We start from the raw sequence: 18,765 nt of genomic DNA, 5'->3' as shown, positions 1-18,765 counted from the left end.
CATGGCAATCATTTGAATGGATCTCAATCAGTTTCATGGTTATAATCAATGGATTTGGATTTTCTTGAATTACTGTTTCATGGGAGAATTAGAGCAGAGGATGTCAACAAACTATTAGCCTTTCTTGTATTTTGTTTCAATCAAAGCATATATCCTGCTTGGAGTTTTGGCGCATGATAAATTGTGTTTTACTATTCATTTTCAGCTAAACAGACTAAAATCTTATTTGAAATTAGGAGGTATTTTTGGTCTACCTGTAACTTTATAAGCCTACACTGCTATGTGTTTATATTCAGTTCTGTAATGGAAAATACTAATTCATTGTTATGTGATCATGTGAGATATTGATTCAGCTTTGATCTAACTTTACTAAACGAGCACCATTGTGGGAAGTGATAATCTTTTATTTGTAATGATAGGTGATGAGTAGGACTACTAGGTGTAAAGACAACAGGTCTTAATGAGTAGGACTACTGGGTGTAAAGACAACAGGTCTTAATGAGTAGGACTACTAGGTGTAAAGACAACAGGTCTTAATGAGTAGGACTACTGGGTGTAAAGACAACAGGTCTTAATGAGTAGGACTACTGGGTGTAAAGACAACAGGTCTTAATGAGTAGGACTACTGGGTGTAAAGACAACAGGTCTTAATGAGTAGGACTACTGGGTGTAAAGACAACAGGTCTTAATGAGTAAGACTACTAGGTGTAAAGACAACAGGTCTTAATGAGTAAGACTACTAGGTGTAAAGACAACAGGTCTTAATGAGTAAGACTACTGGGTGTAAAGACAACAGGTCTTAATGAGTAAGACTACTGGGTGTAAAGACAACAGGTCTTAATGTGTAAGACTACTAGGTGTAAAGACAACAGGTCTTAATGAGTAGGACTACTAGGTGTAAAGACCACAGGTCTTGATGAGGGTTGTTTTAAGGGATTGGACTGCCCTTTGTGACTCTAAAAGGACAGCTTTGATAAGCTTGAGCACATGATTAGAATATACCCTATTACAGAATAAAATATTAACAGGGGTGAACTATCAATTCATGTAATTTATTTGCATAGATTTAATGCATGTATTCATGCATGTCAAAAACTAGAAGCATTATTACAAATGCATCTACAAATGCATTATTACATCCAACTTGGCCCAATTCACATTTCCAATTTCCCACCTTGACATAGCCTACCAAGCTACAATGGGCCCTGCGTCTCAACCAATAACCAATAGGCTAAGTATCCAAAGCAACTACAGCAGACTCGTGGGCTTTGCTGTGGACACTCTGGTTTGGGTGCCCTCGGTAGAACAGTGTCTCTGTTACCAAGTGGTCACATATCGTTCTGGGTTCCACTGCACAACAGCAGGTCGGTGGAGTTTTATGAACATCAAGGCAGACACAGTGAAAACGATTGTTTCCCCAACAGGCCTCTGCAGTGCACACATGTAGCCTACAATTCTTCGTCATTAGCCAGAGAGTAGACAGGGAAGAAACCACCATTTACCTACCTCTAGACTGCTGTAGTCTACATGTTTATTTGGTTTGTAATTGTCATTTTCATGGAATTCTTGTGGGGATGAAATATAATTGATTTAGTATTGATCTAAATAAATGTTCCTTGTATTCTCAAATGGAAACAAGCGAGGGCCCTCAGGCTCTCTCAGCACTACATATGCTTACTTGTGAAGCGAGGGCAACTGCACTGCATTATTTCATCAATAAAGATTGCAGCACCCTCACCCCCAAGCTACTTCCAGTGGCTATGTGCCCGGTGCCCCGAGCCTCGGGCTAGATCCTACTACCCCAGTCTGATCAGTTCTAGCCTCGGGCTAGTGGGCCAGATCCTACTACCCCGGTCTGAACAGTTCTAGCCTCGGGCTAGTGGGCTAGATCCTACTACCCCGGTCTGAACAGTTCTAGCCTCGGGCTAGTGGGCTAGATCCTACTACCCCAGTCTGAACAGTTCTAGCCTTGGGCTAGCAGGCTAGATCCTACTACCCCGGTCTGAACAGTTCTAGCCTCGGGCTAGTGGACTAGATCCTACTACCCCAGTCTGAACAGTTCTAGCCTCAGGCTAGTGGGCTAGATCCTACTACCCTGGGCTGAACAGTACTAGCCTCGGGCTAGTGGGCTAGATCCTACTACCCCGGTCTGAACAGTTCTTGCCTTGAGCTAGTGGGCTAGATCCTACTACCCCGGTCTGAACAGTTCTGGCCTCGAACTAGTGGGCTAGATCCTACTACCCCGGTCTGAACAGTTCTAGCCTCGGGCTAGTGGGCTAGATCCTACTACCCCGGTCTGAACAGTTCTAGCCTTGGGCTAGCAGGCTAGATCCTACTACCCCGGTCTGAACAGTTCTAGCATTGGGCTAGCGGGCTAGATCCTACTACCCCAGTCTGAACAGTTCTAGCCTCGGGCTAGTGGGCTAGATCCTACTACCCCGGTCTGAACAGTTCTAGCCTTGGGCTAGCGGGCTAGATCCTACTACCTCGGTCTGAACAGTTCTAGCCTTGGGCTAGCGGGCTAGATCCTACTACCCCGGTCTGAACAGTTCTAGCCTTGGGCTAGCGGGCTAGATCCTACTACCCCGGTCTGAACAGTTCTAGCCTTGGGCTAGCGGGCTAGATTAATATCCATATTATATCCCCCTCTGTTGTTGTTCTCTCTGTCTACTGTGTTGTTCTGTTGTTCTCTCTATCCATTGGATTTGACTGTAAATGGGTTGGCTGTGCTGTAAATGGATTTGTTTTGCTTGTATATGTAAATGGGTTTACTCCATGTGTAACTCTGTGCTGTGCTGTAAATCACATTTTGAGCCCTGTGTTAAATAAAGTGTAAATAAAATAAAAAAATAAACACATTTTAGTGTGTGTGTGTGTGTGTGTGTGTGTGTGTGTGTGTGTGTGTGTGTGTGTGTGTGTGTGTGTGTGTGTGTGTGTGTGTTCTCTATTCAACCTGGAGTGTCTTTACATGTATAAAGAAAAGCTTTATTCAGAGGGTTTATTGAAGTATTTGGTCCTATTGTTTGATAATTACCTCAAGTCAATGTATTGATCCCTTAGCCTCCCGAGTCTAGCTTTTTGTAAACAGAACTACTGCTATATGAGCAGAATTAGATTCATTTATTGATTGATGACTGTTTGACTATATGCCACAATAGAAAGGCTGTCAGTATAACTGAAGTTGTAGGGTTCTCCATTGACCTAGATCCTGTCTTCTCAGTCTAGGCTTAAAAACAGACGCCTCACAAGTCCTCAACTGGCAGCTTCAACTAGTCTAAAGAAGGCCAGTTTTCAGCTGTGCTAACATAATGGCAAAAGGGTTTTCTAATGAGCAATTAGCCTTTTAAAATGATAAACTTGGATTAGCTAACACAACGTGCCATTGGAACACAGGAGTGATGGTTGCTGATAATGGGCCTCTGTACGCCTATGTAGATATAACAAGGACATTTCTAAGTGACTCCAAACTTTTGAACGGTAGTGTATATGAAAGTACAGTTGAAGTCGGAAGTTTACATACACCTCAGCCAAATACATTTAAACTCAGTTTTTCACCATTCCTGACATTTAATCCCAGTAAAAATTCCCTGTCGTAGGTCAGTTAGGATCACCACTTTATTTTAAGAATGTGAAATGAATAATAGTAGAGAGAATGATTTATTTCAGCTTTTATTTCTTTCATCACATTCTCAGTGGGTCAGAAGTTTACAAACACTCAATTAGTATTTGGTAGCATTGCCTTTAAATTGTTTAACTTGGGTTTAATGTTTCGGGTAGCCTTCCACAAGCTTCCCACAATAATTTGGGTGACTTTTGGCCCATTCCTCTTGACAGAGCTGGTGTAACTGAGTCAGGTTTGTATGCCTCCTTGCTCACACATGCCTTTTCAGTTCTGCCCACACATTTTCTATAGGATTGAGGTCAGGGCTTTGTGTGGCCACTCCAATAACTTGACTTTGTTGTCCTTAAGCCATTTTGCCACATCTTTGGAAGTTTACTTGGAGTCATTGTCCATTTTTGGAAGACCCATTTGAGACCAAGCTTTAACTTCCTGACTGATGTCTTGAGATGTAGCTTCAATATATCCACATAATTTTCCGTCCTCATGATGCCATCTATTTTGTGAAGTGCACCAGTCCCTCCTGCAGCAAAGCACCCCCACAACACGATGCTGCCACCCCCATGCTTCACGGTTAGGATGGTGTTCTTCGGCTTGCAAGCATCCCCCTTTTTCCTCCAAACATAACGATGGCCAAACATTTTGGCCAAACAGTTCTATTTTTGCTTCATCAGACAAGAGGACATTTCTCCAAAAAGTACGATCTTTGTCCCCATGTGCATATGGCTTTTTTATGGAGGTTTTGGAGCAGTGGCTTCTTCCCCGCTGAGCTCCCTTTCAGGTTATGTCGACATAGAACTCGTTTTTACTGTGGATATAGATACTTTTGTACCTGTACAGCATATTCACAAGGTCCATTGCTGTTGTTCTGGGATTGATTTGCACTTTTCACACCAAAGTACGTTCATCTCTAGGAGACAGAATGCGTCTCCTTCCTGAGCGGTATGACTGAGTAATTGCGTACTATTGTTTGTACAGATGAACGTGGTTCCTTCAGGCAATTTGAAATTGCTCCCAAGGATGAACCAGAATTGTGGAGGTCTACATTTTCTTTTCTGAGGTCTTGGCTAATTTCTTTTGATTTTCCCATGATGTCAAGCAGAGGCACTGAGTTTGAAGGTAGGCCTTGAAATATATCCACAGGTACACCTTCAATCGTATGTATTAACACATGCAGCAAAATGCACAAGAATGGGTAAAATATGTAAGAACAACAATCTATAATGTCAATTGTCCTTATTATCATTTATTGGCCTACTGTTTTATATGTCAAATATCCACCTTTTAGTGAATGAAAAAAATGGCATCTTTGTGTAAATATCTATATTTTTTGATACACCAGACGTATGTCCTTGAACCGATTATTTTAAAATCACACCGAGAGCCGATGTACAGAACACTTTCTCTCTCCCAAAGCGAGCAGTCCCGGAGAGCCACGCAGCGCTGTCCATGTTGCTGATCCTGTCTGTGGAAGTCAGCAGTAAAAGCTGAGCCAATAACAACTGGACCTGGGAGATGCGCTGGCACAGGATATGATGCGCTAGCTTGGTCAAGCAATGTTTTGACTGGCACTGAGATGGGTGTTTGAGTGGTGGGAAATGTGTGTTTTGACAGCCGCTGACACAAGTGTGTGTGTCTATGTTCTTTCGTTATGACTGATGTGTGTGCGGTGTTGGTGTATGCATGAGCTGCTCTATTTTCTCCCCGGCAACGCTGTCTAAGCAACCTTCGCCGGGGACAACGCCTGGGCCAAGCCACGGCAGGAAGGTGAGACTGGTGAACGAGGGAGAGAGGGAGGAGAGGGGGAACCAGGGATCCCGGGAGATGTTGTGGTACTTGGAGAGCAGGGATGTGTTTACCAGATTAAAATGGGATTTCTAGACAACTCCCCTGACACACATTCTGTCTTGAGTGTCTCTGTCCCTCCATCTTTCTATCTCTCTCTCTAATTACGTCCTTCAGTTGAGCCAAACAGAATGGTCGTTTAAAACAAGACATAATTTCCTCTCTCACAGGAAGGAAGCTCCAGTCTGAGTTCTCCATAGAGAACGATAGAGGCCTCTAGTGGCCAACAGGCCGTATTAGCATTGGCAGCGCCATTGAGGGCATCCACTATTTTAATGCGGTCAACACATACCTTATTTTAAGTGTTTCTAAAATCCCCTATGGGAGAAATTTATGGTGGAAAAAACGATTGGAACCATTTCTCTGTTTGACCGCTAGGTTTTATGGGTATTGTGACACCTACACTGTGGCGCTCTATGGCACTGTCCATGCTGTCACAGACTCTAAAATGGCACAAATACAAAGATGAGTCCTCTATCTATCTCTATGGAGTGCTCTTACTGGTGGTCACCTATAGCATGCTGCTGCTACGACACTGGTAGCTTTGTTTTGACTTGTGACTGTCATTTACTGTAAATACACTATAAATACAGCTTGACCTAAATTGAAATTCATGGTTCATAGGCATCTTCCCCAGGGGATGCTTTTAAAGGTCGGACCTTGGCCTTTTGACAGAGACTCGGTAGTGAACAGCCTTTATATGAAACCCAACCCTAATGTAGATACAGTAACACGATTCTGGAGAAGACTGTCGGTTATATGGCCGCATTAGGTACAACTCCTGTATATGCAGGACATACTGATGGCCTGGGGGTAGAGCTGATGACGTCCTTGTCACGCCCTGATCTGTTTCACCTGCCTTTGTGATTGTTTCCACCCACCTCCAGGTGTCACCCGTTTTCCCCATTAGTCCCTGGGTATTTATTCTGGTGTTCTCTGTTTGTCTGTTGCTAGTTTGTCTTGTTTTGTGAAGTCAACCAGCATGGTTTTCCGTGCGCCTGCTTTGTCTTAGCTCGCTTTTGCTAGTCCTCCTGGTTTTGACCCTTGCCTGCCTTTACTCTGATGCTGCCTGCCTGACCGTAGTGCCTGCCTGCCACTCTGTACCTCCTGCACTCTGACCTTGTTTATGATATTTTGCCTGGCCACGACCATTCTCTTGCCTGCCCCTTGGATTATAATAAATATCAGACTGCAACCATCTCTATCTGGGTCTCACCCTGTGCCCTTATAGTCCAATTACACACACACACACTATAGTGCTTAATTTGAACAGGATCCGGGAATCTCAGTTGGGGATAAAAGCGATCAAAGTTCATTCGAGTTGCCTCTTCGTTAATTATCCTGCACCGAAAAAAAAGCGTAATGTGGAAAAAGTATATTTATGGTTTGCGCAACATTGTAACCTACAGTATGTGTGATACGGATTGGACTGTATATCTCACAACTAGAATGAGATGACTTTTCTATCATCTCTGATAGACATGAGAATGCAGCTCATCTCTCCTGCCTTGACCTTTAATGTATTTCCTTATTGAATCGTCGCCACGCGCGAAGGAACTGAAGGAACTGTAGCTCCCCTGTTAAGTTGAAATACATTTGCCGAAGTTATAGAATTATTGTCTGTTCAGAGAAAGGATTTCATTCAGAATAGCCTACTACACCACGAGAAGGCCTATAATTTAACCACAGAGGATCAATAATTTATTGTGGAGTGTTACCCAATAACAAGAAATTGTCTGCAGTCGGGAACGCGCGGCAAATCTGCCAGGGAACAAACAGCATGTAGACAAAACTGGCCTTTTGCAATATTTAAAATACAGTCGCGGGAAAACACAGATTGGATAAGACTCTATGCTGTAGGCTACCAACATATTTGATCAACTTCCAAATATTGTTTTAAAGTAAAACAAGAGAGAGCGAGATGGGTTTTTGGCACGAGCGCATCGGCCATCACCAACCAGCGAGCTGTGCTTCATTGGTTGAGTCAGTGAAGATGGAAATCATTTTTAGGACTATCATTTCCTCCTCATATTGTAGCCTACAGTGTCTCCACACACCTAGACTATTGATGGATTCAAGACAAGGTCTTTTTTTATTGATCTCTGATTCTCAGTTGGTCAGTGTCATAGTAGCCTGCAATTTCGATCATTTGTGCTGTATTAAAAAAGATTCCGCCAAAGTCTCCAGTCATGTAAAATGAAGTGCGTTTATAAAAGGCCACACTTTTCCCAGACCATAGGCTTCTCAAATTTTACCCAACGTGCTCTTTGTCACTACGGAAATGCGATGAGATTCATGAAATGAAGCGCAGCTCGCTGGTTGGTGATGGCCGATGCACTCGTGCCAAAAACCCATCTCTCTCTCTCTTGTTTTACTTTAAAACAATATTTGGAAGTTGATCAAATATGTTGGTAGCCTACAGCATAGAGTCTTATCCAATCTGTGTTTTCCCGCGACTGTATTTTAAATATTGCAAAAGGCCAGTTTTGTCTACATGCTGTTTGTTCCCTGACAGATTAGCCGCGCGTTCCCCACTGTAGGCACATTTATTTCAATGTATCAGGGAAGCTTCAGTTCCTTCGGAACCCTTCCGCCAATGATTCTATAAGAAAATAAATGATGAAGGTCAACGCTGGAGAGATGAGAGTTGCAGGCTCATGTCTATCAGAGGAAAGAGGGAGAGAGATAGAAAAGTAATCTCATTCTAGCTATGTGAGAGATACAGGCGCATGTCTCACACAGCCACAGCCACCTATTGGTCTCACACAGGTTACAATGTTGCGCAAACCATAAACCCCGGCTCAAATTATGCAGTGGATACTTCGCTCTACAATTTACAAAATTACGTATTGGTTTCTTTACCCTGCAGGCAGTCTATGGATAAGGTATGACAGAAATCCATGCTTTGCTTTAGTTTACACAGGCTAACTGTTTCAGCAAGAACGAGCTGGCTGTATTTAATGACCATGTACTCTTATCTCCTGGCACAGATAAGAGGACTGGCCACCCCTCTGAGCCTGGTTCCGCTCTAGGTTTCGTCTTAGGTTCCTGTCTTTCTTGGGGTTTCTTCCTATCTACTGTGCATCTAAATCTCCAATGCATGCTTTTGGGGATTTTAGTCTGAGTATCTATATAAGGCTCCCAAGAGGCGCAGCACTGCATCTCAGTGCTAGAGGCGTCACTACAGACCCTGGTTCGATTCCAGGCTGTATCACAACCGTCTGTGATTGGGAGTCCCATAGGGCGGCGCACAATTGGCCCAGCATTGTCCGGGTTTGGCTGGGGTAGGCCGTCATTGTAAATAAGAATTTGTTCTTCAATAATAAATAAGCACTTTGTGACAACTGTTGATGTAAAAGGGGATTTCTTTATGAAATACATTTGATTGATTGATTTATTGATTGTTAGCATTTGTGGCACAAATCCCATTCAACTCATGGAACCAATATCAGCGTTTTTCACGCATCACATTCAAAATCATCTATAAATTACTTTTTTAGCTTCTTAAATACATTTTTAATAGTTCTGGATCATTTGGACATGATGCACATTAAAATGCTAATATCAGGCCCATGACTTGAATGGGATTTGTGCCACAAATTGCTAAAATGTTAGCATTTGGAAACAGTACCAGGAAAACTAAACCAAAGCATGGACTGCTGTCGTTGAGAGAACGCCGAGAGAACATTACGTACAGTGGCATCTGAGAACATTAGAACATAGAGCAGCATCCCATACAGGGACATCCGAGAACACAGAACAGTAGTCAATAATACATCCTGGCATTTATAAGATTAATCCCAGTTCTACTGGAAACTACATCCTCTCCACTGCTTTCTGTGTCATGGTTTCTCTTCTTCCTGTGTCTCTCTGTATCATGATCTCTCTTCTTCCTGTGTCTCTCTGTATCATGATCTCTCTTCTTCCTGTGTCTCTCTGTATCATGATCTCTCTTCTTCCTGTGTCTCTCTGTATCATGATCTTTCTTCTTCCTGTGTCTTTCCACTGCTGACCATTCAGATCCTTGACCCTCATCCTCCCGCTCCATATCATCAGAACTTTCAGCCATTTCCAACCATCCGCCATACGTTCCTCGCCCTCCATTTCCAACCATCCGCCATACGTTCCTCGCCCCCATTTCCAACCGTCCGCCATACGTTCCTCGCCCCTCATTTCCAACCGTCCGCCATACGTTCCTCGCCCCCATTTCCAACCATCCGCCATACGTTCCTCGCCCCCCCATTGAGTAAGTCCCCGCTCTCTCCTTGCTGTTATTATGCCGGACAGTTTTGTGCCTTGGCTGTGTTTATTGTGGGTCCTAGAGCTGGCTGTTTTCTAGTCGGTGGTTGGGTTCTGGCTTGCTGCCTATAACTGTGGTGATCGTACAAACTGTGTGATTCAATCTAATTATCACCCTGTGCGGATTGATCGATTTTTTGCTGATTCCTCACGAAGCTATTTTATTTGCGTGAATTTTAACTGACTTTTTCAAAAAAGGTGTCTACCAATTTCTGCGGGGAACTGACCTTTTCCAGATTGGCGACTACCACCTTCAGAAACTACGGAGAAATGTTCATCCTATGTAGGATCTGCACCTATTTTGCACAGTTCCGGGATAATATTGGCTGACCAAATGTCCAATGTAGAAACTTTCAGCTTATTGAGGAATATATGTCTGAGCTGGACTTCCAGAGTCGGCAAATGGAGATATTGCAATGTATCCCATCCCCCACACACTCCTTGGAGAATAAAGTTGCAAGAATGCTTTATGAGGAGCTGGCCGATGCCGCGGTTATCGATCCTGCATCCCAGTGGAGGCACGTCACACAGTGTAAGCCTAGCGCAAGGCAGCGGTCTTTGGTGAATGGGGCTGAAAGGGCTTTGGGGGAATCACATCCTGCTGACCAACAGTTTCACCCACCTGATTCGAGAGGTTCCTGCTCCTTCATCCTCTACCCTGTCTTCTGAGGGTCCAGCTCAGCGGGTTTCTACCACAGGCCGTACCCCCCCAGGTGCCCTCTCACATCAGGCCTTGAGGGTGTCTGAGGTTCCAGCCTCCCCTCTGGTCCTCCGTCCCCCATCTCCTGTCGGTCCTCAAGGAGGCACAGTAAAGGCTGGACGTCCATGGTCACTCACCTTCCTCCAGCCATCATCATTGGTAGCTCCATGGTGAGGCACACCTCAGTTCCTGGAGCAAAAACCCTGTGCCACCCAGAGGCTACGGTGAAGGATATCACAGGATTTCTTCCATCTGTCCTACAGCCCAGGGCTGCTGCTGTCGTAGTGCATGTGGGATTACATTACATCAAAAAGGGTCAATCAGAGATGATGAAACAGGATTTTATTGAGCTGATCAACACCCTGAAAGGCTCTGAAAAGCAGCCGAATATCTCTGGCCCTGTGCTGTCACTGGGTCGTGGCTGTGAAAGGTTCAGCAGGCTCTTAGCACTTCATATCTGGCTGAAGACTACTGCCACTCTGTTGGCATAACTTCTATTGACAATTTCAACACTTTTTGGAAACAAAAAGGTGCTCTACATAGGCGATGGATTCCACCCAAACTATCTAGGAGCCTGGACTCTCTCTTCACATTTCAAGGCTGAGTTAAGGTATTGACTCAGAGTTAGACCAAGCCCCGCTTAGCACCTGCGCCTCATGACACTCACCTGGACTCCATCACCTCCTTGATTATCTTCCCTATATCCATCACTCCCCTTTCGTCCTTTCCTCAGGTGTTATTGACTCTGTTTTCATGTCAGTGCGTTGTTTGTGTTTTGTGTTTATTTTATTTATTAAAACCCCCTGAACTTGCTTCCCGACTCTCAGCGCACTCACATGTTGTTCTCTAGTTCTGGAATATTCCAGATGGACTACATATTTATTAATTGGATGGTTCTCCCATTGATCAGGTTCCTGCCTATAAATATTTGGGCATTTAGATTGACAAAGACATTATGTTTAAAAGACATACGGATGAGCAAGTTAAAAAGCTAAGATTTAAAGTGGGAATGTATGGAAATGGAAATGTATCTTTCCTCTCCCTAAATAGCAGGAAGTAGATTGTACAGTCAACTTCCCTGCCAGTTCTTGACTGTGGTGACACCATTTATCTGAACGCAGCAGCCACTACTCTTAAACCTTCGGATGCCGTTTACCATAGTTCCCTTCACTTTATCACTGATGACAGTTGTAATACACATCACTGCATCCTGTATCAAAAGGTTGTCTGGTCCTCATTAAAGTCCCGTAGGCCACTTCATTACTCCCTCTTTGTTTACAAAGCTCTACTGCACAAGCTTCCAACATCTCTCACTTCATTGTTGAAGTATGAAGACATGATTTATAAAACATGTTCGCAGGGTTGGTTAACTCATGAGGTTCCTCAGGGCTTCACTGAATTGAGTAGATTGGCTTTGAGCAGCGCCCCACTGCTGGAACAATCTGCAGATGATGTTCTGGTGCTGCTCGGGCAGTTCAGGGTATTGATTGAAGACCTGGTAGCTGAGCGATGTAGATGCTATCTATGATTGTATTTTCCATTGTTGTGTATTTTAACTGTTGCTTGTATTCTATAAAATGTGTAAATTGTAAATTGCGGGGCTGCCTTGTATAAGAGACCTTGGTCTCATTGGGATTCCCTGTTGAAATAAAGGTCAAATTAACTATTCAAATACTGTGAATTATGGATATACTGCATGGCAGGCCTATAGTACTGTTAGCTGGGTAAAGAGTTAGGCCTACAGTAGGTTACAGTAGGCTGAGTAAAGACTTGGATATACTGTACAGTAGGATTCTTCTCTAGTAATAACAGCTCCTGTTGTTGGGTAGCCCTTCACACTCATACCCATATACAGGGCCTTGCAAAGGTATTCATCCCTCTTGGCGTTTATCCTATTTTTCATTACAACCTGGAATTTAAATGGATTTTAATTTGGATTTAATTTAAAGGACATACACAAAATAGTCCAAATTGGTGAAGTAATTTTTTAAAATATAATTTATTTTATTTTATTTGTAATACATAAATACATAAAAGTGGTGCGTGCATATGTGTTCACCCCTTTGATATGAAGCCCCTAAATAAGATCTGGTGCAACCAATTACCTTCAGATGTCACATAATTAGTTAAATAAAGTCCACCTGTGGGCAACCTAAGTGTCACATGATCTCAGTATATATACACCTGTTCTGAAAGGCCATAGTGTCTGCAACACCACTAAACAAGGTGCACCACCAAGCAAGCGGCACCATGAAGACCAAGGAGCTCAGGGACAAAGCTGTGGAGAAAATGTCCAAAACTTTGAACATACCACGGAGCACCATTAAATCCATTATAAAAAAATGGAAAGAATATGGCACCACAACAAACCTGCGAAGAGAGGGCCGCCCACCAAAACTCACGGACCAGGCAAGGAGGGCATTAATCAGAGAGGCAACAAAAAGACCAAAGATAACCCTGAAGGAGCTGCAAAGCTCCACAGCGGAGATTGGAGTATCTGTCCATAGGATCACATTAAGCCGTACACTCCACAGAGCTGGGCTTTAAAGGAAGAGTGTCCAGAAAAAAAACATTGTTAAAGAAAAAAATAAGTAAACACGTTTGGTGTTCGCCAAAAGGCATGAGGGAGACTCCCCAAACATACTGTATGGAAGAAGGTACTCTGGTAAGATGAGACGACTAAAATTGAGCTTTTTGGCCATCAAGGAAAATGATACGTATGGCGCAAACCCAACACCTCTCATCACCCCGAGAACAGCGTCCCCACGGTGAAGCATGGTGGTGGCAGCATCATGCTGTGGGGATGTTTTTCCATCGGCAGGGACTGGGAAACTGGTCAAAATTGAATGATGGATGGCGCTAAATACACGGAAATTCTTGAGGGAAACCTGTTTCAGCTTCCAGAGATTTGAGACTGGGATGGAGGTTCACCTTCCAGCAGGACAATGACCCTAAGCATACTGCTAAAGCAACACTCGAGTGGTTAAGGCCAAACATTTAAATGTCTTGGAATGGCCTCGTCAAAACCCAGACCTCAATCTAATTGAGAATCTGTGGTATGACTTAAAGATTGCTGTACACCAGCGGAACCCATCCAACTTGAAGGAGCCGGAGCAGCTTTGCCTTGAAGAATGGGCAAAAATCCCAGTGGCCAGATGTTCCAAGCTTATAGAGTCTGTCGTGGAAATATTCGGTCAATCATATTTCACAAATACCGGAGCATGTGAGTTCAAACATACTTCTATTACATCAATTTAACAAAAGCCGAGCTGGTTCATGAAAACAGTTGCCTTCCAGTCTTTGCACAGACTACTATTTGTCCTCCTTACATCATACTCATAGTAACTCCTCTTAATGGCTCATCACCTCTGGCATTTAGCCACCGTTATCATATTGCCTTCATATTAGGACATGGAACCTGTAGAGCCACAGATATAGTTTCATGCATGTAGGACCATAGTAACAGACCATGGCACTCTACAGGAATAACCAATACATGTCATCCTGCTAACTCCTCTGAAAGGGACACCCCTGTTCTGGAAAATACCCAAGAGGTGTAACCATAGCAACAGTACATAGTTGGACATAATAGTTATAGGAATAACCAGCCGTGCATGTCGAATGGTGTCAAATGACCCAAAGCACATAACTAGTTTTGCTGGATCCTTCTGAAATAAGTAATTGCCACATATGTACTGAAAAATTCACAATAACACATACCCCAAGAGACTTGCAGCTGTAATTGCTGCAAAAGGTAGTTCTACGAAATATTGTCTTTGGGGGGTGAATAGTTATGAACACTCAAATTCTGTTTTTTGTTGTGTTATTTCATAATAAAAAATATTGTGCATCTTCAAAGTGGTAGGCATGTTGTGTAAATCAAATGATACCCCCCCCCCCAAAAAAAAAATCAATTTTAATTCCAGGTTGTAAGGCAACAAAATAGGACAAAAGCGGGGGTGAATGCTTTCATAAGCCACTGTATAGGTTGAAAGTTGAAGATTTGGGCATTGATAAGCACCTAATTTGGAACGCAGTGGCTGTACAGTAACATGCTATAAATGACGTCAGAACTCTGGCTCTGCGCTTCACAGCTTTGTATGGGTTTTGACAGACAACTGTTCTTGAGCACCACACGTGACGAGAATTTGCCCCCATCCTTCCCGCTAATTGAGAAACTTTTGCACATGTTTTGTTGTCTGAGTGATATGCTGTAAATGAAAGCTGCAATACGTAACTTTTTGGGCGAGCTGACCAAATTCACATAGAAATATGAGTAATAGATCTGTCATTGTCATTGAAAGCAAGTCTAAGAAGGGGTAGGTCGGTTCTGTGTGTGCTATATTTCTATGCTTCCCATTTTCAAGTTTCGTTTTTGAGTCTTTTACTTTCGGTTTTGTACACCAGCTTTTTTTCACCAGCTTTTTAAAAAATGATTTTCGAACAGCTGAAAATACAATATTTTTGGTTATGAAAAATATATTTCACATTGGTTTAGATGGTACGGTGATTCTCTTACACTATCCTTGCTCATTTTGTGACATAACCTGAAATTATTTTAGCAACCAGGAAATGCCAGATTTTTACAAAGTGCATCTCTAAGAGGTTGGGGACTCCTCAGATAGCACATGAACACGCAATAAGCAATGGCAAAATGTGTAGAATTGCAGAAAAGTAGCTTTAAAGCAATCGTCCAAATGTATTTTAACTTATGTACATTACACCACTGCACTCAGGAACATTTAAGCATTCCCATGACATGATGCAGCCACCACCATGCTTGAAAATATGAAGAGTGGTACTCAGTGATGTGTTGAGTTGGATTTGCCCCAAACATAACGCTTTGTATTCAGGACATTTCACTCTGTCATTTAGGTCAGTATTGTGGAGTCATTACAATGTTGTTGATCCATCCTCAGTTTTCTCCTATCACAGCCATTAAACTCTGTAACTGTTTTAAAGTCACCATTGGCCTCATGGTGAAATCTCTGAGCGGTTTCCTTCCTCTCCGGCAACTGAGTTAGGAATCACGCCTGTATCTTTGTAGTGACTTGGTGTATTGATGCACCATCCAAAGTGTAATTAATAACTTCACCATGCTCAAAGGGATATTCTATGTCTGCTTTTCTTTGTTTTACCCATCTACCAATAAGTGCCCTTCTTTAGGCTTGCTATAACAAAGGGGTTGAATACTTATTGAATCAAGACATTTCAGCTTTTCATTTTTAATTCATTAGTAAAAAGTTCTAAAAACATGATTCCACTTTGACATTATGGGGTAGGCCAGCGACACAAAATCTCAATTTAATCCATTTTTAATTCAGGCTGTAACACAACAAAATGTGGAATTTGAGTGTTTTCTGTTTTGCAATGGTGACCATACCGGTCATTAAAAATATCAATGCGAGTAGACCACTGATTGGCCAGCTCGTCCTCCTCAGGAGGATGACATCATCCAGCATTTTTGAGATACAAGTTCGAGGTGGGTTTTCAAGTGTTTTCTTTGCTTCTCCAATTTATGCTTTGACCACAAAATGAGTATATGAGTTAATAGAATATTAACTTTAAGAAGTACAATTTTCACTTGACATTTATTTTAAAACTCTCAGCCTCATGGCAAAGTGTGTAGTGTAGCAGGAAATTAGCTTTTAAACTGCAAAATGTTTTCATACTCATAGCAAAATATGCTGAATAGTAGAGATGAGCTATAATTAAAAAAAGCACATTTGTCTCTCTGCTCCATGGCAAAATTTGTAGAATAGTATAAAACAACATGTGTTGAAATGCAGGAAGTGTCCCCCCCCAAAAAAAAGAGGAATGCACAGGCTTAAGCTCAGCGGGCTAAGACAGTCTTGTGGGGGTAGATGACAAACCCAGTTGATCACACCAGACTTGTCCACTCTCTTCCGTTGAGCTGTTTCTCCTTCCGTGAAACACGCACCTGAATGGACGCTCCTTTCTACTAGCACCAACATTACGATCCGGATCTCTGAATTGCCCTGTGAAAGCCTAACATTTTATAACTTAGCTTGTCATGTGAGCAATAGAATAAGCTGCCGAATGATGCCCACCTGACCCCGATTGTGATTTATAATATGCAGTTTTTGGATTGCGTTAACAACAGTAATGGTGTGAGGGCGGGGATGCAGGGCTGTGTCCCAAACAAAACAACTACCAGTGTACTTGCTCTAGTTCCTCAACAGCACAGCTAGGAGAGATTAAAAAAAAGCACCTTATAGTTGAACAATCTTCTTTGAGTCATAAAAATGCATTGGAATTATGTAAGAACTGTGCACATTTTGGAGAGGTGTGGGGCCACTAGATAGTCCTCTCACTCAAACCCTTGTCATTGCTTTGTCTTACAGTATGTTGCACCTAGCCCACATTTTCCAGGAATATTCTTACCATGTTGCTGAATATATCCAGAGTATTTTCAGATTTCGTTAACAAATGCGTACAGTAAAGTACAGTAAATGTAAAATGCACATAAAATCAACAGTCTAATGTTTGGATTCAGTCTTGTGTCATTTGAACTGTTGTGTCCTCAACTTTGGTCTAATTATTTTCATATAATATCCAAATTGTTACCTTTCAATTGTTACAATGTTTATGTATATGCTATTCATATTTATTCTGTAAGAAACATTTCAATTTATCTCTATCCATATAGGCCAATTCCCATCGGTGTAAAGGGTAATGGCTTCAAGTCAGACAGTAGTCTATTCGTTTCCTGTCACATATGTTCAGTTGAAGTCGGAAGTTTACATACACTTAGGTTGGAGTCATTAAAACTCGTTTTTCAACCACTCCACACATTTCTTGTTAACAAACTATAGTTTTGGCCAGTCGGTTAGGACATCTACTTTGTGCGTGACACAAGTAATTTTCCCAACAATTGTTTACAGACATATTATTTCACTTATAATTCACTGTATCACAATTCCAGTGGGTCAGAAGGTTACATACACTAAGTTGACTGTGCCTTCAAACAGCTTGGAAGATTCCAGAAAATTATGTCATGGCTTTAGAAGCTTCTGATAGGCTAATTGACATAATTTCAGTCAATTGGAGGTGTACCTGTGGATGTATTTCAAGACCTACCTTCAAACTCAGTGCCTCTTTGCTTGACATCATGGGAAAATCAAAATAAATCAGCCAAGACCTCATCAGCTTCATTCCTGAAGGTACCACGTTCATCTGTACAAACAATAGTATACAAGTATAAACACCATGGGACCACACAGCCGTCATACCGCTCAGGAAGGAGACACGTTCTGTCTCCTAGAGATGAACGTACTTTGGTGCGAAAAGTGCAAATCAATCCCAGAACAACAGCAAAGGACCTTGTGAAGATGCTGGAGGAAACAAGTACAAAAGTATCTTTATCCACAGTAAAACGAGTCCTATATCAACATAACCTGAAAGGCTGCTCAACAAGGAAGAAGCCACGGCTCCAAAACCGCCATAAAAAAGCCAGACTACGGTTTGCAGCTGCACATGGGGACAAAGATCGTAGTTTTTGGAGAAAGGTCCTCTGGTCTGATGAAACAAAAATAGAACTGTTTGGCCATAATGACCATCGTTATGTTTGGAGGAAAAAGGGGGAGGCTTGCAAGCCGAAGAACACCATCCGTGAAGCACGGGGGTGGCAGCATCATGTTGTGGGGGTGCTTTGCTGCAGGAGGGACTGGTGCACTTCACAAAATAGATGGCATCATGAGGACAGAAAATTATATGGATATATTGAAGCAATATCTCAAGACATCAGTCAGGAAGTTAAAGCTTGGTCGCAGGTAGGTCTTCCAAATGGACAATGACCCCAAGCATACTTCCAAAGTTGCGGCAAAATGGAATGCGATGAAAGAAATAAAATCGGAAAGAAACAATTCTCTCCACTATTATTCTGACATTTCACTTTCTTAAAATAAAGTGGTGATCCTAACTGACCTAAGACAGGGAATTTGTACTCGGATTAAATGTCATGAATTGTGAAAAACTGACTTTAAATGTATTTGGCTAAAGTGTATTTAAACTTCCGACTTCAACTGTAGGTCATAATAACTTTTCTACAAACAGATTTAGCAGCTGAGTGATTGTTATGCAGTGATACCACTGTGGGAACTAGGATGGTACAATAACATCCTCTGCTCTGTCACACTGCCATGCATATCTGTGCTGTATGATGTGCAGGGTTGGGGTCAATTTCATTTCAATTCCAGTCTATTCAGAAAGTAGACCAAACACTAATTCCAAAATGTTCCTCATTGAAAAGCATTGAAGATAATTGGAATTTCAGTGTACT

Source organism: Oncorhynchus tshawytscha, linkage group LG08 (genome assembly GCF_018296145.1).
Source record: "Oncorhynchus tshawytscha isolate Ot180627B linkage group LG08, Otsh_v2.0, whole genome shotgun sequence".
Classification (NCBI taxonomy): Eukaryota; Metazoa; Chordata; class Actinopteri; order Salmoniformes; family Salmonidae; genus Oncorhynchus; species Oncorhynchus tshawytscha.
The sequence above is the reverse complement of the archived record's forward strand: the minus strand, read 5'-3'. Positions refer to the sequence as shown.